Here is a 23612-nt window from a genome sequence, read left to right as displayed (position 1 = left end):
GGGTAGTTAAAAACCACCCAGTATTAGGGTGTTTGGTTGTATCTTAATATTTTTCATGATGTTTAGAAAGGTGTAGTGAGAATCTTGGGGCATGGTGGGGGATCAGTACCAAGCTACAATTTGGATTGCAGTGTTACCTAGTGTTAGTTGCACCTGGAGAATTTCAGATGCATTGTGTTGGGCAACTAGCCTGGTGTTGTGAATATTCTTGGTGAATATGGACACTCCTCCACCTTTAGTGTTTCGGTCCTGGTTTGGTGGCTGAAAAGTGTAGTAAGAGTTGTAGCCTGGTATTGCAGGGGTGCTCTCTGGAGCCTTGAACCAGGTCTCAGTTACTCCACAGATATTGATGTTCCCCATTTTTAGGAGTGCCTCGAGTGCATTTTGAGGTTTAAACTTCTAGCATTGAGTAGCATAACCTTCAGATTTTGCATGCTTGTACCTGTTACGGTGATGGTTTTGTCCTTTGAACTTTGCCTAAAAAAGGTACTATAGGGGTGGCAAGAGCCTTAGACAGTAACCTGAATCCCAGGGGCGACAGGTGCAGACCATCTCTGGCAAAGCATTGTGGTCTGTCGATCATGTCGTGCCAGGCAAACAGATACTGGATCCCCTTTGAATGACACCAGAAGCTTAGCCAATTGTTGAAGTTGATCATTTTGTCTGTATACTGTGGTATCATTCTGTGCAAAGGCAGAATGCTACTCAGGGCTAGGGTCATACCTGCCTGGGCCACATGATCCAAGATCTCTTCCATGTCTCTTTTCATGTAGTCCAGGGAGGTACATCTCAAGTCATTCACTCCACCATGGACAATGACAGAGTCATATCTGTACTTGTTATGGAGTGACTTGAGTGCATGCATTATGTGGCGGATCCTGGCACCCAACAGGCAGCTGACTGCAATTTTCTCCTTGTTCAGTCTGGTGAGTGGGACATCAGTGTGCCTGACTATGGAGTCACCTATAACTAAAGTGTTGGGTACGTTGTCTTGTCTTAGGGGCTGTTGTTGGGTGGCACACTGGTGTTGTGAGCTATGTGACACTTTGGTTGTGATTGGTGTTTGTTTGCGTTTCAGCTTCAGAGGACCTTGCTGCTTGGGCAGGTTACTGTTAACATATGTGGGTTTAGTGTTGCTATGTGTGGGTATTGGTGGTGTGGGTTTAGAAGGGCTATGTGTTGCTTGAGGTGTAGTGTGGGTGTTAACCTTCTCCTCTTGACTGTCTAGGACAAGCTTGGGTGGAGAGAGCTTTGCTTCCAGTTTTACTATGTAAGTGCATTGCTCGCAGGTTGTAGTGTTGGGTGGTAGGAGGAGGGGGTTGTCTGTGTACATGAGGCAATTGCTGCATTGCCCCAGTATGTCCAAATTTACCAGGTGGACAGGAGAAATCAGCAGAAGCTGACCCTTGGACATGCCTGGTTTGGTGCTTTTTTTGGGGGGTTTTTTGCTAAATACAAGAGCTGTTTTCCCTTACCTTAGCAAGGTACTTTGCAATTATAGGCTGTTTAGTGCCTATGATTAATTTCTCCTTATTAACAAGGAGAGTTGAGTGCTTGTATCAGTTTAAGAGTTCCTAGTGCTTTCCAGCAGGTTTTGAAGCAAGTGCTAGTCACAGGGATACTTAAAGGTAAGATGAAAAAAAATGGTTTATCCTAAACACTGCAGTATGCACTAGAGGAGTTAGATGTGAAAGTAGGTAGCTTAAGTTTTACCTGTCTAAAAAGTTAAGTTTAGTGGAGAGTCACTATTTTTAAAACAACAGGATAGATTGAAAGGGGGTGGTCACTTTTGTATTCTGGTACTATGGAATACAGTAGGATGGCCAATAAATTTAAATAGTTGAAGGGGAGTGATTTCACAAAATTATAATTTTGTGCTTATGCACACAAGCCAGTAAAAACAGAGAGGAAATGAGATATATGGTCAAATTAACATAAGGTGAAGGCAACTAGAAAGACAGTGGTGTTTAAGAACACTACAGTAACCAGGTGGGAGAGTGGGGAACAAATTTTCTACCTGACTCACAAGAGACAGATCTGTGGTCTCTTTTCAAGTTTTAATATGCAGTTAAAAGCAGAATACAAGTAAAACACAAGGTAAATAAAACAATTCACAGTATTCAAAATAGAAAAGGGCAATAAAGTAATGCAACAAATAAAAAGCAAACTAACCTTTCCCTCACAGCAAAGTGTAGCAGAGTCTGGGTGAGCCTTTCCAGTAAAGCTCTGAAATGTTTTATTTTACCCCTTAAATAAAAGGTTTAGTTCCTAACTCCACCCCCTCATTTCACAGATGATTAACCTTAACTGATCTGTTCTGTTGACCTGTACTAATTTCTGTCTGACTCACAAGAGACAGAGCTGTGGTCTCTTTTTCAAGTTTTAATATGCAGTTAAAATACAAGTAAAACACAAGGTAAATAAAACAAATCACAGTATTCAAAATAGAAAAAGGCAATAAAGTAATACAACAAATAAAAAGCAAACTAACCTTTCCCCTCACAGCAAAGTGTAGCAGAGTCTGGGTGAGCTTTTCTAGTAAAGCTCTGAAATGTTTTATTTTACCCCTTAAATAGAAGGTTTAATTCCTAGCGCCACCCCTCAGTTCACAGATGATTAACCTTAACTGACCTGTCCTATTGACCTGTACTAATTTCTGCCTGACTCACAAGATGCAGAGCTGTAGTGTCTTTTCAAGTTTTAATATGCAGTTAAAAGCAGAATACAAGTAAAACACAATATATTTCTGTGCATTTTTACATTATCCCTAAGTGTTACTTAGTCTTAACAACTGGCAATTTGTTTCATGATCTAACAATAACCTAGCTTCTAAATTTTGATTTTAAAAGAAGTTCTACACTTCACTGTTTGAAATGTGTAATTATCACCTTGTCAAATCCAGCTGGATTATAACAATTCAATATTCAACAAAATTTTCACTTGTTCATCATAAAGTGCACAATATAAGCAAAACAAAGGCTTGCACTTAACCATAGAAAACTGATAGAAAATAAATTTAGTTTTCTCAAATGATTTTGATAAGTGAGTTTGAATGCTTTCAAGCATTTCATTATACTGTGAAGGTGTATTATACTGTTTATTGTTTTTTTTTCACTTCTTTAAAATTTAAAATTGTATTTTCAAACTGCTGTAAGGGCTGCTGTTCTGCTTTGAAATACATTGGGCCGGATTCAAAAAACCTCCGTGTAAGACTTAATATGTCTTACTCGGAGGCTACAGTTGAATGGTATGACATCAGCATGCCATGCATATTCATGAGGGCATGCTGAATCATACCCAAGTCTAACATGGTCCATGTAGGAAAGTAGGGAGCGTGTCCGATTGCCGAGTACAGCAAAGGGACATGCCCCCAGAAGAGTCAGAGTCCTGAAAGTAAACACCCACGAGCGAGTCCGCTGAAATGTCAAGAAACACAACACCACACATCCCCACAGACTAAACCCTACTGAAAATATGTAAAATGTAAAAATAGCAGTTTCCTTTTTTTTTTATAATTTCCAAAATGTTTGCCCGCATTTGCGCTCGATTGCGTGGGTATGCTCTTCGCTCAACCACAGTTAGCAGATATGACATTATAAAGCATATAAGATCTACATATGCAAATTAAGCAAAGTAGCAATAGCGTAGTGGTAGAGACATCGCCCAAAGAATAGGTAGTCATAGTTCGAGCCCCACAACATCCCCCTCCATTTTTCTTTAAATAAGTATGAAACAATTTCCAGATATATATAAATTTAATTTAAGTAAAATGTAATGAAATGGCCCATGTATTTCTGAACAAAACCTATATTATGTATATATAAAAAGGATCATAATTGCTCGTAGCTTAGCAGTGCTTTAACAAGCTTAATATGAGTGCCCGTAGCTGAGCAGTGCTTTAACAAGCTTAATATAAGTGCCCGTAGCTGAGCAGCACTTTAACAAGCTTAATATGAGTGCCGATAGCTGAGCAGCGCTTTAACAAGCTTAATATGCATGCCCATAGCTGAGCAGCGCTTTAACAAGCTTAATATGAGTGCCCGTAGATGAATAGCGCTTTACCCAGCTTAATATGAGTGCTTATGGCTAAATATCATGTTACCCAGTGTAAGCCATTTGCGCGAAGCTGCGCAGCGCGCCAACCAGCTTACCATCAGGCAATGTTGGGCAAGCTGTAGCAAAGTCACCTTTACACAGACACACCTACTAGCCTGTCTAGACAGTAGTAAAATAAAAAAGCAATGGCAAGGATTGAACCCGGGATACTGTGCACCATAGTCAAAGCACTGAACCACTAACCCATGACAGTTGCACTGAGAAATACAGTATTACCATACATATAGGAATGAATGAAAATATAACCATGACAAAGCAGGTTTGCTGTATGCAGAGAAATATCCAAAATGGCCAATCACAGATAAGTGCGGGAAAACCAGCATATATAAGCCCCATAGGCGGTAATACACACCATAACTGATTGTGGTACCCATTTGCAGTCAGGATGGCAGGTGCAGTAGAGAGAAATTGCTTTAGAGCACAAAGGTGGGGTGTTGAGGAGTCAAAATATATGGTTTGGCTCCTAATCAATGATCATGAAGCGCAACTCATGCAGGGCCAAGTTCAATGGGGAGCGTATAAGGCAGAGGCGTGGAACCGGTTGGCATATGATCTCACCAGTGCCACAGGCATTCTGAGGACTGGTGAACAGGTCCGTCACCACCATGCGGACCTGAAGCGACTAAAGGAGGACCAACTGAACCGATGGATCCAGGAGGCCCGCCAAATGCCCAATGCCCCACTACTAAGTATCCATGTAATTAAGTATGTAAGAAATGCTATCCTAGCCTATAGTATGGATAGGTATGTTACAATATTCCTTAATTTATATTACAGCTGCAGATGTTCGTTCCGTGAATCGGCAAGCCTATGCTGATAGGCTAGCGAAGTTGCGCCACCAGGCAGGTTAGTAATTATTCTGCTGGTATTGTTATAGAATATAAGTGGGACAGCTTGTAAAAGAGTTCAGTGTTGTAACCCAGTAATAAAGGTGAAATAAGCCTAGAAGAAAGATTCTGCTAGTATTGTAAGATTAGATAAGTGATGCAGCCTGGAAAAGAGTATTACAATCCAGTAATAAAGATTAAACAAGTCTCAAATAGAGTTTCCACCTGTATTGTAATATCAGATAACTGCTTCAGCCTGAAAATGCATGTTGTAATCAATCAACAAAGGATAGACAACTGTCGAATACATCCTTGTAAATTCTGCCATATGAAATAAGTGAGTCAACTGGAAAGGATTGCTGTAACCCAGTAATAAATGTTAATAAAGCCTAGAATTAAGTACTATCCTGAAATGTAAATATAAAATAAGTGAGAGAGTGTGAGAAAGAGAGTTTGAAGCTACCAAGAAAGCTGTAATAAGTCTGGAATAAAGGTATACTGCATTCACTACATAATGAAATGAATGAGACAGCCACAACCAAAGAGTGAAATGTCTTTAATAAAGTACAGAACCTGGACTGTGCCTGTCCCACAATTTGGATATGTTGCTGTACCCTTGCATTATAGAGATAGTATGGTTGTATGAAATGATGAACATCCACAGTTGTCTAGACCCATATAAATCAAATATAGCAGGATGCTTTACCTGAACACAGCCAGATATTAACATACATGAATAAAAATGGAATTTATATTAATGTAGCAGTAACATCCATATCACAAACATTCCTAAGGTTACATACAGGAAACTGTACTAATACATGTAGAGGATATATATCTGCATCTACTAGGAATGTACAGTATATGTATAGGTAGTTTAAGTTGTTAATGTAATATTTCTCCACCCTACCCTATTTTCACAAATTATGCCATTCCACACCAAATTGGGTATGTGTATTCACAATTAATTCCCATGGACATTTGTCCTGTTGGTTTATACATATCTGCATGTATGTTGATGCATGTGCCCTGTTCACATATCCAAACCTGATGGCCTGTTGCCATCAATCAACCCTGCATGCTGTTGGAATTACCACTGTTGTTCTAAATATGCATGTGTTATGCTTGCTGCTCAATGTTCGGAATTCATGTGTGTTTGGTTAATGGGAATACTGATGCATGCTGTTACAACTAATTTTGAATGGTGTTGTTTGTTACTAACCCAAAATACCATAAAATACTGCTAAATATAGGACAATAGGGAAGGCAGGTTCCAGCGGACCCACCTCTCCCACCTCAGCTGGCGAGTGCACCTGGCACCAGTGCCCAGGCTGGGACCTCCTCCTCTGGTGGCCCTGTGCCACCTTCAGGTGGAAGCACTGCAGGGGATGGGGCTCGTCTCCCCTCTGCAAGCATGGCCGGAGGAGAGCCTCCACTCACCCTCCATAGGGTCCGGTCTGTGGTGCGTAGGAGATCAGGTGTTCTGTGACTGATCCCCTACGCCAGCTTGAGGCGAGAGTGGTGCAACTCACGGGTGTGCCTGCCCATCCTATCCAGCCCCCAGCACAGCCCCGGCCTGGGCTGTGAAGGCACAGTGGTAAATGCCTATGGGTGGGGATCTCAGTTCCACTGTTGCCATCTGTGGGCTCATGGGCTTGCGATATCCAAACATCCGTCCCCATCAATTGTGTTTACCCCCCACATGTGTCATACTCCGCCCCTGTATGCGTCTTGTTTGTCTTGTCTTTTAACCTCCCCAACCTACCTCCCCAAATATACCTACTTCCTGTACCTCACATTCCACTCTCACCTGAAAAAAAAAAATTAAAAAAGGGCACTCTGTTCCCACAAAAAAATTACACCCCATACATAGCTGCCCATTTCGCATACATGTCTGCTGGACATGTAAACTGATAATTACAATTAGCTGTACAACATATTTTGTTGTCCTCACCCCTCTCTCAGGGGTGGAAGGTGTCAAATCTCACTCTAAATTTCTAACATATGCACAGCTGTTGATGGTAAAGAATTGGGCAGCTATGGGCCTTCCCTACATCCTTCCTGCACATCCCAAGCTTGTTTTCCTACTGTCCTACCCTCTTTGTGCCCCCTTTTTTACCACTTTCCTATTTCCCCATTTTCTTTTCTTTAAAAGAAAATAGCGCGGGTGTTAGCGGGAGTAAGCACTTTTAAGCAGTAGTCAGCGGGTGTGCGCTTGTGTGCACTTAGCTAAGCGTAGATAAGCATAGCTAAGCATTGCACAAACTCACGCAAACCCGCTTACAACTGCTTAAAAGTGCCTTAGTCACTCTGTATGATAAGGCCTGTAGTCTGCTCATCAGCAAAATAAAATACCCCTGTCAGTCTTGAACCCAGGACCTTGGAAGCATTAGACTGCATGAATTACCACTCAGCCACAGCAGATTTATCTGAACTTGGTGCTGAAAGAAATATATCATTAAATACAAGGAGTGAATGTAAAGGGAAAATAGGAAGGGCATTACACAAAGCTTGTTCTGTGTATCTTTACTGGCAATTCTTGTGGAATTGCATTACATTAGTGTGATAAGAGAAACAGCCATGCTAGTAGGTAATAATGTTACAGTAGCACCTTACAAACCCCACACAGTATCAGAGCAGGATAAACACCGCCATATTTGAATAGGTAAGAGGCCAGACCTCCCTGTGACTGATTTACAGGAATGTCCCTGATTTGCAAACAAATGTTACCTGTGCCCCACTGACTCCCTGTGAAATGTGCTCATAGTAGGCAGAAAGGCGGGGAATCCCACGTAATGGTAACTGTCAATAAGTTACAGTAGACACTACTTGCATATCAGAAATGGTGTAGTAATACATATGCTCAAAATACCCCACAGTCACAACTGCAGAATATCTGAAATATATCACGGGTGTATCCCACTGATAAGTACCTTTCCCTGAGGCTGGTCAAATATCTGAGGCCTGAAAGTGTCAGAAACACACAGGCATATCCGCCTGTCTGCTGTTAAACACTTTGCAAATAGCTGTAGAATTACTTCCACAAATATGCCCTTATGTAGCAGTACAACACAGAAATATCAAAGGATGTAGCCATCTAACATACTAATGACAGTATAGCAGTTCACAAGCACTGCATGTGCATGATATTCATAATTGTTAGTATAATATACTTAGTTGTCCTCACCTCTCTCTCAGGGGTGGAAGGTTTCAAATGTCACAGCAAATGTCAAACATATGTACAGGTATTGCAGTTAAAGAAATGTGCAGCTATGGACCTTCCCTACACCTAGCCTGCACATCCCTAGCTGGTGTCCCCACTGACTTTCTGCTTCCCGCTTACAACTGTTTAAATGTGCCTTATTCACTCTGTATGACAAGGCCCCAGTACTGCTCAGCAGCAAAATAAAATACCTTTGTAAGAGCCAGTCCACACATGCAATAATATCATTGGAGAGAGAGAATATCATTGGAGAGAGAGAGAGAGAGTGGGAGGGAGGGAGGGAGGGAGAGAGAGAGAGAGAGAGAGAGAGAGAGAGAGACCAAACAGGCCAGCCAGCCAGCAAGCCAAAAGAAAAAAGCTGTCAGAGACAAAGGTAATGTAAACTACATAATCTAAAAATCTACATACTGTGAACCCTCCATATGTGTTAGCAGTCTGTATCTATATGTATATGCAGATGTGCATAGGGCAAGGGACATACTGCAACTGTTAGTGAAGGCTGGACATACATATGTAGTTGAAGGTTGCTATGTGCACATATCAATATAGGTTGTAGTGTGTGGCATTGAAAACTGCATGCAGTGCAGGTATATGTCATGTGGTGGTGAACGTCTGTGGGACTGAGCCAATGAGGCTTGCTACAGCTATACAGCCTGAGGACAGCATAATGCATTCTGCACAACACTGTGCAATATCATTACAGAATGGTATGTCTCACAACTGTTTCAGCAGTGATATTCCCACCATGAAAGGTGGGCAGTCTATGTGCCTACATGTGCATGTATATGTACAGCAATGGATGTTTAGAAGTGTGTGTGTGTTTTTATATATATATATATATATATATATATATATATATATATATATATATATATATATATATATATATATATATATATATATATATATATATATATATATATATATATATATCTATGTACATAGATAGAGAGGTATGTATAGATAGAGATATATAGATAGATAGATAGATAGATAGATCGATAGAATATGTATATACATATAGATATAATAGATACATACATATATAGATATATATGTAGATACATACATATATACAAATAGATATGAATGTCTATAGATATGTATATATATATATATATATATATATATATATATAGTTATATAGAGTGGTGTGTGTATATATATATATATATATATATATATATATATATATATATATATATATATATATACATATATGTAGATATGTATATATATTTGTACATACGTATATATATATATATATATATATAGAGAGAGAGAGAGAGTGAGAGTGAGAGAGGGAGACACGGGGGCAGATGTACTGCAACAGGTGCCTGGTGACCAAGGCATGGACTGAACACCAGTGTTGATACTGCAGTACCATACCCCATTCCAAAACATGTTACCCACTAACTACCACATAGGTGGTTGCCTGCCTACCACTGGAGGTGTCAGAAGGGAACATGGGACACAGGTGTAAAATAGCCTCCCCTTTGATATCCACAGTGGCACACTAGTGTTGTAATCCCTGTACATGGTACATGTCATCACAAAAGGTGTGTCAGCTAGGGAAATGTAAGTCAGTGTGCCCCTCTACACCTCACAATGTCCTATGCAGTATGTACCTCCCATGAGAAGTACAGCAAGTGGAAAGGCCACAGACATACCTAACAAAGACTGATAATGCCCTCAAACACATTCCCTATGCAGACTGACTCACAAAACCACAGCTAGAGTGCCTTGCATACTTCCTACACAGGGGTTACCACTGCTGGACATACAGAGTTATGTCACACCCATACCAGTCGTCCAACCACCATGGCAACAACTCACAATCCCTCCAGCCTACATGATCTACGGCCCTAATCCTTGTCACCGCACTAAACAGCACATGCTGGAAGTACAGGTTTCTATACACAAATATGCCATACCCTGGACTAAACCACCCAGCATTAACAAACAAGGCTCCTTATTAGTAGATGTCATACATACCACTGATGAATGTTATGGAGATAGGTAATATGCCCTATGAGTCACCTCTGTGTAACCATTTCACAGGAGCAAGTAAAATCACATTACATGTGTCCCAAAGGGCAGGGTAACATATGGCTAGGCTGCCCTAGGCCCAGGGCCAATAGCATAGTACCTACCTATGACACAATGCACACACACATGTACTCAGTGCAATACCAGCTATGTGAGGTTGAATGAGTGTGACACTGACTGTGTGCAAGGTCTGTAAAGGTGTGATAGCTTAGCGTGAGTTTGTGTCTATCATGGTAGTTTGTATCATAGGTGTGAGGCCAGAGAAAGATGTGTCAGTTATCGGGATGCAAACATAGTAGATTGGCATATGTTGTGCTGTAGTTCCCTGTGTACGACTGCGGTGTCCCATTGTAGGCAGAAGCAATACATGTATGCTCAGTAAGTGGTACTGCTGTTGAATCCAGCTCACATATGAACTGTTGTACTACCTGAAGTTGTAGGCCTAAACACTACAGTATGGTGTATGTTCACATTCCCTGGTAACACTGTCTGGTGTGTTTCCTGTAGTCTGCACAGATTACATACCTCATGCATAGGTATCTGTAAGTAGGGGCACACAGTACTATAAGGTACACAGTTAATGCTCATATGTGTCATCATACATTTGTGTGTTGTATGTATGTGCAATGTGTGTGTAATAATGCCTGTACCATGGCCACAATCACATGTGTGTTACAGTGTATGTGTGTGTACCTGGCAGCATGTATACTCTGTGACAGCAGTATGCTGGCTATATTAACAACTGTGCACATATGTCAGGTACGGGTATGGCATCAAAGACTAGGGCGGATTACCATTTAAACTGTAAATGTGCATTGTATTCATTGCATGGGATGACAATATTCTTCATCCATTAGCTTGATACATACCCCCAGTGTGAGGTTGTGCATTGTATACCAAACAGTGTGCCGAGTACTGGTGTATACTAGTTTGTTGTATGGAGTGTGGGAGGCACTGTCAGACAGTTGTGAGCTGAGCACTGATATGTGGTATCGAACATGTGTATCCCCTGATAGACAGACAGATGTTATATATGGCAGTTAAGTGATATCAGTACATTAGAATATTGTGTGCCACATGACTTGCTCACATATTTTTCTTTTCCTTCCAGGGTGATGGTGCTTCAGTGTAACCCACCTTATACAGCAGCAGAGGATCAGGAGATCCACCAGAGCCTGGTGCAGAATTTCTCTGTGCTGTTTTCCAGGACCAGCCAGAACCAGCATGAGAGGGCTGCACTGTGGCAAGATCTTGTCCGTCAGGTAAATGACATAGGCATGCATAACCGGACATATGAACAGGTACGGCATCACTGCAGTGATTTAATTAGACATGTCCGGCAGCGTGCGTCTGATATCCACAGACAACAGCTTGCCACAGGTGGTAGGATACCTATCCACCCCCCCTCACCAGTGTGGAGGAGCACCTCCTAAGTGTTGTGGCTCCAGGCCAACAACAACATCCACAAACATGTGTCATCATGGAGGCCGGAGCCACCCAGCATGTTGAAATGGAGTGTGCAGGTAACATGCCATATCTGTAGTTGACTGTTCTCTGTACTGGTAGTTAATGCATGTGTGAGATATGTACTGTGTGTGTAGCTGTTAACCTGCCTATTCTTCTGCAAGATTGATATTCTGAGCATAATCTGTACACCTGTGAAAGCCACCTGTTGTACTACTGTACTTTATCATACTCACAGTATCAATGACACAGTTGTGGCCACTGGCAATCACTGTCATATTTTTGCAAATCCCTTGGGAGTGACAGCAAGGCAGCCAATCCATGCTGGTGAGTGTGTAATAACAATACTATTGCTAATGACCTGTGCATGTCATATGGAGGTGTAGTGTGTGCACATGTAACACCTACACATAATGCATGCTGTGCATGTTTGCTGTGAGACTATGCATATCCCATTATTCTCAGTAGCTGCCTCACTCACATGCAATACACAGAGCATGACACACATATGTGGCAACACAGTACTGGACATTGTATAGGCATATCTGATACACATGTACACAACACACACAAGGTTGGCATAGACACTACACCTTAGCCTGCTACACATGTCCAATTATGACACCTGCTGTATGGCCACCCTTCAGTATCCCACTTATCCTCTACGCAGCACACATAATATACCTGAGTGGTAGAGGCCTACCATGTCTTTGTGCAACAGTCTTGAACAAATAATACATTCATGTTAGGCACTGCTCACTATTGGCCACCTTACACACCCATGTAACAAGTGGCTGTGTAATTGTGGATGTAGTCATGTTACTGCACTTCAGGTAAAGCATGCTAGCTGCCTGTCTGGCACACATTATTATTGTTGACTGACCACAAGAAGCATGTTGATCATGGCTCATGTTACTACACCACATCCAGTTCCACTGACCACAAAAGTACACATAGCAGTTATTGCATAGCACCGTCATGTGTTTTGTGCATGTGTGTGTGTGTGTGTGTGTGTGTGTGTGTGTGTGTGTGTGTGTGTGTGTGCAAATATATGCACCCACAGCTTGTAACACTTGCACAACATTGTTATGTCCTTGTTCACATTGTGTCCCAGGGTGGAGACAATCACTGAACAACTACACACAACCATCAAGTACATGTATACTATTAACAAGGGCTGTCTACACTTGCACTGCATGTTCCTGTGCAACACATAATCTGCATGCTGACACGTGTGCAGTAATGTTTTTCCTTGTGATACTGTCACCCACCCTCAAACAGTATTGTGTATGTGTTGGATTGCAGGTGTGTCTGTGTTTGTATCTGCTGTACTGAGGAGTGTGTCTGTGTGCCTGTGTGCTTGTGTGCATGTGTGCATGTGCGCCTGTGTGCATGTGTGCCTGTGTGCATGTGTGCATGTGTGCATGTGCACCTGTGTGCATGTGTGCATGTGTGCTTGTGTGCGTTTGCGCCTGTGTGCATGTGTGCATATGTGCATGTGTGCATGTGTGCTAACATCGTGTATACATTTGTAAACTGTGTTTCCTATCTTCCTCTCACAGGTTCTGATGTTGCTCTGGTGGAGTGCAGCAGGGAACCTGAAGCCACTGCTGGGGATAGTGATAATGATGATACATGTGTAATGGCACAGGGAGGTGTGACAGGGTCTGTCGTTGGTCAGCCAATCGACACTACACAGCAGTCAACCCCATCAATGTGCACAGTCATCCTGCCGATACATCCATTGTCACCAATGTCCTTAGCTGAGGGACAGCATACAGTGGGCATTGACCAGGGAAGTGTGGTATCATTGGCACATGCATCCCCTCACAGCAGTCATGGCCAGATTCCTGACATGGTACCACACAGGCAGATGTCCAGGGATTCTCGTGGGAGCATCCGTGGTCGTAGTGCCCCTGTCAGACGTGCCCACAGAGGTCTTTCAACCTCAGCTATGTTCCGGGCTGAAATTCAGGCACAAGCACGTATGGAACGATACACCAGACAGGGTCTGAGGGAGCTTAGAGCACATTGCACCGCTATGAATGACACTATGCGTGACGTTGTTGCTGCCATCCGTAATATCAGCGAGGTCATTGATAGATGTTGGGGGACACATTAGATCTCTTCCACAACTACATGTCCAGGAGCCAGGACAGTGCAGGACGGTTGAGGCATCGACGTGGACGTATGCCAGTAACATCATCAGCTGGCAGTCGTCGCAAATGACAACAAACCCGCAGCCGCTCCCATAGTGCCAGTCCCAGCCCCAGCAATGCTGGGTCTGTGCTGTCATTACACCATCCTAGAAGACCATGTGCACATGGCTCTGGACAGTCCCAGCAGGGACATGTGTCCAGTCAACAACCCACTGCTTCTGATGACAGTACCCAGTCTGGCTTAGTACCTGATACTGTCCGTAGCTCCCCTGCCAGGCACAGGTACAGTGTCCGTGGCCAGAGACAGTGATCTGTATGACCTGGCAGGTACAGTCTGTGGCTGTCCACAAACACCCGTATATGGCAGCCACGTGGTGGAACTGTGTGCAAGCATACACACACACATAATGCTAACACCTAGGGCTAACACATACACACACACACATCGCATCAACATTGCCCCATGTTGTACTGTTGTCCCTCACTAACACACACACACATACATGTCGATTGGATGTGTCAATGGCAGACTCTGGCAAACCAAGTACACACCCTGTGCATATGATGAAATTGTGCCACCTCCTGCCATCTGTAACATTGATGCAGGAGCAGGATAGCATAGTGCTGATGCACAGGGTGACTACATAGCACTGTAGTAATAATATCATGCTGTTAACAGTACAGTGTAATGATATCGTTGTGAGTATATTCGAGCATGCATGATGCATTAACTGTGATTGTCATTGTAGTTTTGTATACACCAGTGTTAATTCCCAAAGTGTACTGTCTGCACATGTGCCACATGGATGTTGTGTGTACCTGTGCCTGCATGTGTTGGGGTGTGGACAGTACATGTGTGATGTTTGCAGCACAGAGTTGCAGGTGTACATTTGTGAACATGGTTAGCACGGAACATGACATGGTTTGACAGTATGCTGTGGGTGATACGGTTTCCATATGTCAATGGTCTGCATTCTGGTACTATACACAGCCTACATAGCCTGACATTCCGTGGTCATTACATGTTGTCTCCTCAACTGATACACAGATGTAGGAACCTGGCGTCAGTGATATCCCTACAGTACTACACTATACCAGTAGCCATTCTTACTGAGCCCCACACATCCCTGGGAACAATACTCTTTGACATATAGCAGTCTCACGTACATGTCAATACACTACGGATATGTTCATCCACGACTGAAAATTCATACAGTGGCCTACAATGCATTCTACACATGACACACCTAACCACCACAAGGGTATCATACAGACAGATACCTGTTTCCAAGCCATGCTGTATTGCTGTAACGCAACTGTAGCATTGTCATCGGCATGTAGTTAACATGGTATTTCAACAGTACCATGTAGGTGGTAGCACCCATCATGTAGAACGGGTAATGGTGTGTGCATGTGGACAAGTGTTATCTTGTCTATCCTGTGATATTCACATTTCCAAAGGTATTCTGCAGTCCCTCGGTGTATCACCTAAGCAAGACAGTGTCTGTATGTATATCGGCAACAGTTGCCATACACCTACACTGGATGTCCATCACTCACAGACTTTGTTGTGTTTTAACATGTCTGACATATACTCCAGACATGAACCCTCACCCACATTAATCTATCAAAGCTTTCATGGGTGTGTGTCACATAGTTGGCCTAGGACACAGATCCCCGCAGTAGCCTGCATTGTCACCAACATACATGTATGGCCTAAGGCCTGGTAAGCTGCGGCACATGCTGGCAAAGTTAACAACTGTAATCATATGAGGCAGGCTTCACACATAGGAACTATTAAAGGTCACAGGTACATATCTGTATGTGGCACACACATACCTGATGTGTGCATTGAAATTACTGTTATAATAATATGTCATACAATAATAAAAGCAAAACACACAACACATTCACAAACTGTGTGACAAACACACACATGTCATTTGCAGGATTCAAACCCCTACCTAACTATGTTATGATACCTGAGAGAGAGGCATTAGCACAGCGCGCTATTTGCATTACTGGATGATTTCCTTTCTCCTGCTGTATTTATAGGGTGCTGACATCATCAGTCTTTCCAAAGAGGAATGTACATCTTTTAGTGTGTTATCCCAGTCTTCAAAAAGGCCATTCATTTCACAGAGAATTGCAGACATGCACACCTCCCTGCTATCCCCCCACACACAGCGTTTGCACGATTCAAACCCCTACCTAATTATGCTATGATACTTGAGAGAGACGCATTAGCACAGTGCACTATTCGCATTACTGGATGATTTTCTTTCTCCTGCTGTATTTATAGGGTGCTGACATCATCAGTCTTTCCAAAGAGGAATGTACATCTTGTTATCCCAGTCTTCAAAAAGGCCATTCCTTTCACAGAGAATTGCTTACATACACATCCCCCTGCCACCCCCCACACACAGCGTTTGCAGGATTCAAACTCCTATCTATGTTATGATACTTGAGAGAGACACATTAGCAGAGCGTGCTATTCGCATTACTGGATGCTTTCCCTTCTCCTGCTGTATTTATAGGGTGTTGACATCATCAGTCTTTCTAAAGAGGAATGTACATCTTTTAGTGTGTTATCCCAGTCTTCAAAAAGGCCATTTCTTTCACGGAGAATTGCATACATACACACCCCCCTGCCACCCCATACACAGCGTTTGCAGAATTCAAACCCCTACCTAACTATGTTATGATACTTGAGAGAGACACATTAGCGCAGCACGCTATTTAGATTAGTGGATGACTTTTCTTCTCCTGCTGTATTTATAGGGTGCTGACATCATCAGTCTTTCCAAAGAGGAATGTACATCTTTTACTATCCCTCAGTATGGGGGATAACAATATCTGTGCATAAACAGATGCCTAGTTCAGGGTCACATATGCACACTGGCACTGCCAGGTTATGTTCTATACCATGCTTCGTGACCACAGGACTTGTAACACACAACACAAGTAGGGGGTGTATCCATATACATCAAAGATACACACACCTCTGGGTTGGTACAACTGCACTAAGCATGACAGGCCATACATATACAACTACCATTGTGCAAAACTGCCTTTTGGTTTGGTGTGTAGTTCAGACCACCACCCCCCCCCCCCCCATAGCCAGGAACCGCACACGGCTTTCCTGGGAACAATGTAGGATATGAAAGCCTTCACACACACACACCATTATAGTGGTTGACTTCAGGTACACAAATATTGACTGGGGATACTACTCAGGCCCTCAACAACATCACCCTACAGCCACTACAATTTATGGATCCATGTGCTATGGCACAACCAGTCACCACACCCACAAGGGGGAATACATATTGGACCTGATCATCACCAACATGGGGACTCTGTGTTCTACACTAGAGGTAGAACCCTCATTGTTAAGATCAGACCATAAACAACGTTCCCTGGACATACATATCCCGTCCCCACCCCCAGCCAAGGAAATCACTGTAAAGAATTTCTCAAAAGCAGACTTTGCAGTTGTGAAGACTGGGGTAGAATACTTCAAAGGGCCCGTGCTGGAGGATAATACAGCGCAATCTGCAGAATCCTTTACAAACGCATTGTATGAGCACCTGCAGGTATGCATTGATCATGCTATCCCAAATAAAACCATGACTCCTCCAAAACAGGAGACCTGTCTGGTTGACCCCGGCCATATATAAGCTGTACAACAGAAGGAGGAAGCTACTACATAACAGAGCAATATCCCACAGAGGGAGGACATCTCTGAACAGTATTGGCAAGACACTTCAATCCCTCATATAATCAGCACTTGCACGTTTTGACAGTGAAATTGACCAGTCACTACAGATAATCACAAGGCCTTCTTTAGTTATGTCAGGAATATGTGGAAACAACACAGATATGCTCTGAATTGTTGCATAACAGCACAAAATATGCCAAACCTATGGAAATAGCCTACACCCTGGCAGAGTCTGCACAAACGCCCCCCCCTTACCCCCCCCAAGGGTACAGTTGCCCATCCCAAATGAATGTAACCTCTCTGACATCACAGATGCACAGGTGAAAGGTGCCCTCTCCACAGCAAATAACACAGCATATGTATGGGACTGGATGGTGTCCCAGGCTGTGTCCTACATGAGCTCTGAGTAGAACTGAACACTCACATTAAGTCACTGTTCCAACTTAGCCTTACTACAGGATATGTACCCTGAGAATGGCATACAGATACAGTGCTCCCACTCCACAAAGGTGGTGCCACAACGGACCACAGGAACTATCACCCCATAAGCCTGACTAGTGTGGTAGAAAAGGCTATGGAGCGTATTATCATGGAAGTCATAATCAAAAACATTGTGAGCCTCCAGACAGTGGATCATACACAATTCGGCTTTGTTAAGGGCAGATCTTGCCTCTTACACATAGTTCATATCTTTCAAATGGTTACTGAAGCCATGGATGAGGGCAAGGTAGTTCACACAGTCTACCTGTACCTTGGAGAAGCCTGCAACACAATACCCCACTCAGGCATCATACATATGCTTACCAGCTTAAATATCAACCCCTATATCACTAGATGTGTTGCTATCCACCTCAGGGATGGAACCCACATGGTCAGAATTGCAGGAGCCATGTCCAGTTCCAGACCAGTTACAACTGGTGTCTCACTGGGCTCAGTTGTGGGACCTGTCCTGTTTGGTATGTACTTCTCTGAGGTTCAGACTAACATGGGGGGATTATGTCTAACAAACGTCACAGATGACTGCTAACCGGGGGCCATAAGAAACACTGCATCTGACACATGCTTCTTCCATAAGGGTCTCACAGCGATGGATGCTTGTTGCCAGAGCCATGGCCTCATGCTAAATGCTAAGACATGCATAGTCATCCCCTTTGGGGAAAACAAGGTGCACACAAATCACCACATAAGTGGTAATCCATTAAGTACAGAAGATGTATTTACAGATTTGGGGACCAACATAGATCGTAACCTCTCCTTTGCTAATCACATTGACAGAGTCATTGCAAAGACCTTTATATAACCCTCCTTATCACATGGGGGTTTGCATGTAGATCATGGGAGGTCATTGTGGCCCTCTACTAGTCACTCATCAGGCCCATGTTTGACTACAATGGCCCTTTTGGGGTGTACCTCACCCAACACCTGCAGCAACTACAGTGTCCACAACAGTACCTCCCCAAGAGGATCATGGGCTACACACAGATGTCCTATGCAGCTCAACTAAAGGATCTCCAGCTCTACTCAGTTGCTTAACACCTACTCAGAGGTAACCTATGCCTGACGTACATAGCCATGTCAAACCCAGAAGTAATGGACATGCTCCACCTCATAACATCCAAGACCCTTAGAGCTACACACTCCAGGGACTTAAACCTCAGCACAAAACTAAATAGGACATGCTGCAGGGACAGATTCATTACCCAGAGGCTCCCCTCACTCTGGAATTGAATCCCAATTAAAGTTAGACATAGCCCCTCGCCAACCCTCTTCCAGCAAAATCCAGCCACATGGATGGGAAATTGCAAATTCACCCCTGGGATCTCCGCTGTGTCCCTGCTTGACAGAGGCACAACAAACTAGCCTTAAAGGGTGCCTTCTGTGACCTACTTTACAGAGGCACAGTAGGCTACTCGACTGGGGAGGTGGATGCCAAATACACTCTGCCTAGGCTTATGAATTCCCTAGGGCAGACGGCCTAGTATCGACCTCTGCACCTATGTTTATGTTGGGGATGCACAATATTTGTTGCTGATACTGTTTGCAGGTCTTTATTGCCGTAGCTTTCCCAGTTTCTATGAACAACTTGTGTATCTGCGTAACATGTTTGATCATGACAGGGTTCCAGTATATTAATATATGTGTCTGTTGTCATTTAACTGTGTGCACAGGGCAGATTGCTGGATCGTGGGAGGTTCCTGGCTTAACACATACAACTGCCAGATATGTGTGGCCGACTGCTATACTCAGACATGGCCTAAGTGTGTGAGCATGCCCAGTTCAGGCTTTCCATGGTTTGTTGCCTGACATATGTCTCATTTATCCAAGTGTGTGAGCATGCCCAGAGTGACCTTTCCATATGTTGTGATCTGAAGTCCACTACATTTGTGGCTGTGTGTGAACATGACCAATATTGACATTTATGCTGTGTGTGTTGGAAGTCATGTTGTGTTCTTACTGTCAGACTCCTTTGTATCATAACTCAACAGGGATTGTGCTGTGCCTGCAGGGTTTCCATGGGATAGTTTGTAAAGACTTGTCAACATTCTTTCATACTGACTGGACACTGCAATGCTGTCATGGTGTACTGGTTCAGTACTTTCACTATGGTGCACGGTATCATGGGTTTGAGTCCCATCACTGCTTTAAATGTTCATACTGACCAGACTGGTTAAGGGTCAGTTGGGCAACTACGAGCATGTGGCATTTTGTTCAGCTATGGCCTACTTAAACCAGGCTTGTCCAACATTGCTGTGCATTCACCAACTTGGGTGGACATTGCCAAACATTACTCCAGATTGACCACAGTTGTACTAGTTGGAGTGTTTGATTCTGTTCATAGGTTCATACTAGGCTATCTGCCCTAGGGCATTTATAATCCTAGCCAGAGTGTGTTTGGCTTTCAACACACATTTTAAGTGGAGTTTGCCATGACATTTTTCAAGGTTAGTATATTGTGCCTCTGTCTAACAGTGACATAGAAGTGATACCCAGGGTAAACCTACAATCTCCCATCCACTCATCCAGATTCCTCTTGAAGAGAGTCAATGAGGGACTCTGGCTAACCTGGAGTGGGAGTTTACTCAAGAGTGGAGGGAGCCTCTGGGTTATGAATATGTCACTCCAGCATGTCTTATTTATTTCAGTCCTGAGGTTCAGGTCTCTTGAGCACGTAGCTTGATGGGATTCTGATTTTCCAAGGTGCAGCATGTCCATTGATTCCAGGTTGGACATGGCTTTATACATCAGGCACAGATCACCTCTGGGCAGGCGGTATGCCACCGAGTGGAGCTGCAGTTTCTTTAACCGGGCAGCAAATGGCATGTGTTTGAGCCCTTTGATCCTCCTGGTGAGGTACTTTTGTGGTCTTTCCAGCTGCTGCAGGTGTCTGATAAGGTACATCCCACAAGGGGCATTGTACTCAATTATGGGCCTGATGAGGGATGAGTAAAGATGCACGATGACCTCCCCTGATCTAGATGTGAATACCTTCATGATTAGGTGGGCTATATGAAATGTTTTTCTAAACATTTTGCCACGTGGTTGTCAAATGAGAGATTGCTATCAACCTGGGTCCCCCAGGTCCCTTATCACTTCTTCCATACTTAATGGGTTACCACCTATGTGGTAATTTGTGGGCACTTAGATTTTGCCAAAGGGGATGACTATGCACTTTTTTGCATTTAGCTTGAGGCCATGGCTCTGGCACCAGTTGTCTGTTTTTATGAGGCCCTTTTGTAGGATGCTTGTGTCAGCTGGAGGGTTGATTATGGCGCCCAGTTTGCAGTCATCTGCAAACTTGCTCAGCCACAGTCCTTCTGTGTTGGCCTGTACCTCCGATAGATATATACCAAACAAGGGAGGTCCCAGTACTGAGCCTTGTGGGATGCCACTTGTAGCTGGTTTGGGGTCTGACATGGCTCCAGCATTTCTGACCATGTGGGTTCTGTCCTTGAGCCAGTTTGCAACCCATCTAGTGACATAGGGGTTTATATTGCAGCTGGTGAGCTTATCTATAATGACCAAGTGGGGTATTGTATGGAAGGCTTTTGCGAGGTCCAGGTAGGCTGTGTAGACCACCTTCCTCTCGTCAATGGCCTTGGTGACTGTTTCAAATGACTCAACCAGGTTTAAGAGGCAGGATCTGCCCTTAACAAAGCCAAACTGGGTAAGATCCAGTGTCTGTAGGTCCCCAATATCTTTATTTCTGAGGTCCATGATGATCCTTTCCATAGCTTTGCAGCCCAAGCTAGTCAGGCTTCTGGGCCAATAGTTTGCAGTATCCATTGAGGCACCACCTTTGTGGAGAGGGACCACTGTTGCTGTACACTGCTCTTTGGGTACATATCCTGTGGTAAGGCTGAGATTGAACAGTGGTTTTATGTTTGTGTTCAATTCTTCTTGGGGTTCATGTTGGACACAGCCCAGGACACTGTCTGGTCCCATTGATGCTGTGTGTTTTGCTTTGGAGAGGCTGGCTGTTACCTGGGCATCTGAGATGTCAGGGGGCCAGCACTCTGCTGGGATAGATATTTGCCCTTTTGGTGGGGAGGGGGGGGAGAAGTTTGCACTGAACCTGTCATCTCGGATATTGGCAATGTCTGTGGGTTTGGTGTATTGTTTTTCATTTTGGACTAATTCTGAGCATATCTGGGAATTTCCACCCAGGTTCCTACCATAATTAAAGAAAGCCTTGTGATTATCCTTAGTGTCCTGTACAATTTTTATCTCAATGATGGCCTTAGATGATTTTATGTGTGGCCATAGTTTTTCAATAATACTGATCAGAGATGCCTTCCCTTTTTGGGATTTTGGTCTATCATATAGTAGCTTCCTCCTTGTATTGTGTGTTTTTTTATGGCTGGGGTCCACCAGACAGGATGCCTGCCTTTGGAGGATTGGATCTTGGTTTTATTTGGGATTGCATGATCCATGCATTCCTGAATGTGTTCATAGAATGCATTTATAAAGGGTTCTGAGGACTGGGCCATATTTTCCACAGGCACAGGGGCTGTGAAGGATTCCACCTCGGTTTTGAGGAGTGTGACATTTGCTTTAGTGAAATTTTTCATTGTGGTTTTCTGGCCATGGGCTGGGGTCGGGATGTGAATATCCAATGAGATTACTCTATGGTCTGATCTTACCAGTGAGGGATACACTTCTGGTCTTGGGCATAGAGTCCCCATGTTGGTGATGATCAGGTCCAGTATGTTTTCCCCCCTTGTGGGAGTGATAGCAAGTTGTTCCATAGCATTTGAGTTTATACATTCTAGGAACCTTTGGGCTAGGGTGTTGCAGCTAGGGTAATGCTCCCAGTCTATGTTTGGGTAGTTGAAGTCGCCCAATATATTGGTGTTTGGGGAGACCTTCGTATTTTCATGTGTTCTCCAGTCAGCCAAGTGTGGTTCCAAGTGTGGCTATGAACTGAAAGGCGGTTTTACTCACTGTTAGTTGCACATGGATAGTCTCTGATGCTTCATGCTGTACCACCAACCTGAGGGTGTGGATATCTTTGACAAATATTGATACTCACCCTCCTTTTGTAGTTTGTTCCATGTTTTGCGGCTGTAAAGCATGGTATGAGGTGTAACCTGTTAGTGCTAGGGTGCTCTTGGGAACCTTGAACCAGGTTTCTGTTACTGCACAGATATCAACATTCTCCATGCTGAGGAGAGTTTGAAGTGCATGCATCTTGCAGTTTAGACTTCTGGCATTAAGTAGCATTACTTCTAGTTTCTTATCCCTTGTGATACCTATGGAGGTGGGTTTGTCTTTTGAGCCTTACCTAAAAAAGGCACTATGGGGGTGACAAGAGCCTTTGGCAATATCCAAAAGGCCACAGGTGATGGGTGAAAGCCATCCCTAGCGAAGCATCATGTCTTGTCGAGCATGTCATCCCAGGCTGACAAGCATTGGATCCCCTTTCACTGACACCAATACTTAAGCCAATTGTTGTAATTGATCATCTTGTCTTCATATTGTGGCATCATGTTTGGTGAGGGTAGGATGATACTCAAGGTCATCAAGTTTGCATATACTACATGGTGGTAAATGCT

Source organism: Protopterus annectens, chromosome 1.part1, assembly GCF_019279795.1.
Source record: "Protopterus annectens isolate FY-2018-M chromosome 1.part1, PAN1.0, whole genome shotgun sequence".
NCBI classification, from domain to species: domain Eukaryota; kingdom Metazoa; phylum Chordata; order Ceratodontiformes; family Protopteridae; genus Protopterus; species Protopterus annectens.
The sequence above is the reverse complement of the archived record's forward strand: the minus strand, read 5'-3'. Positions refer to the sequence as shown.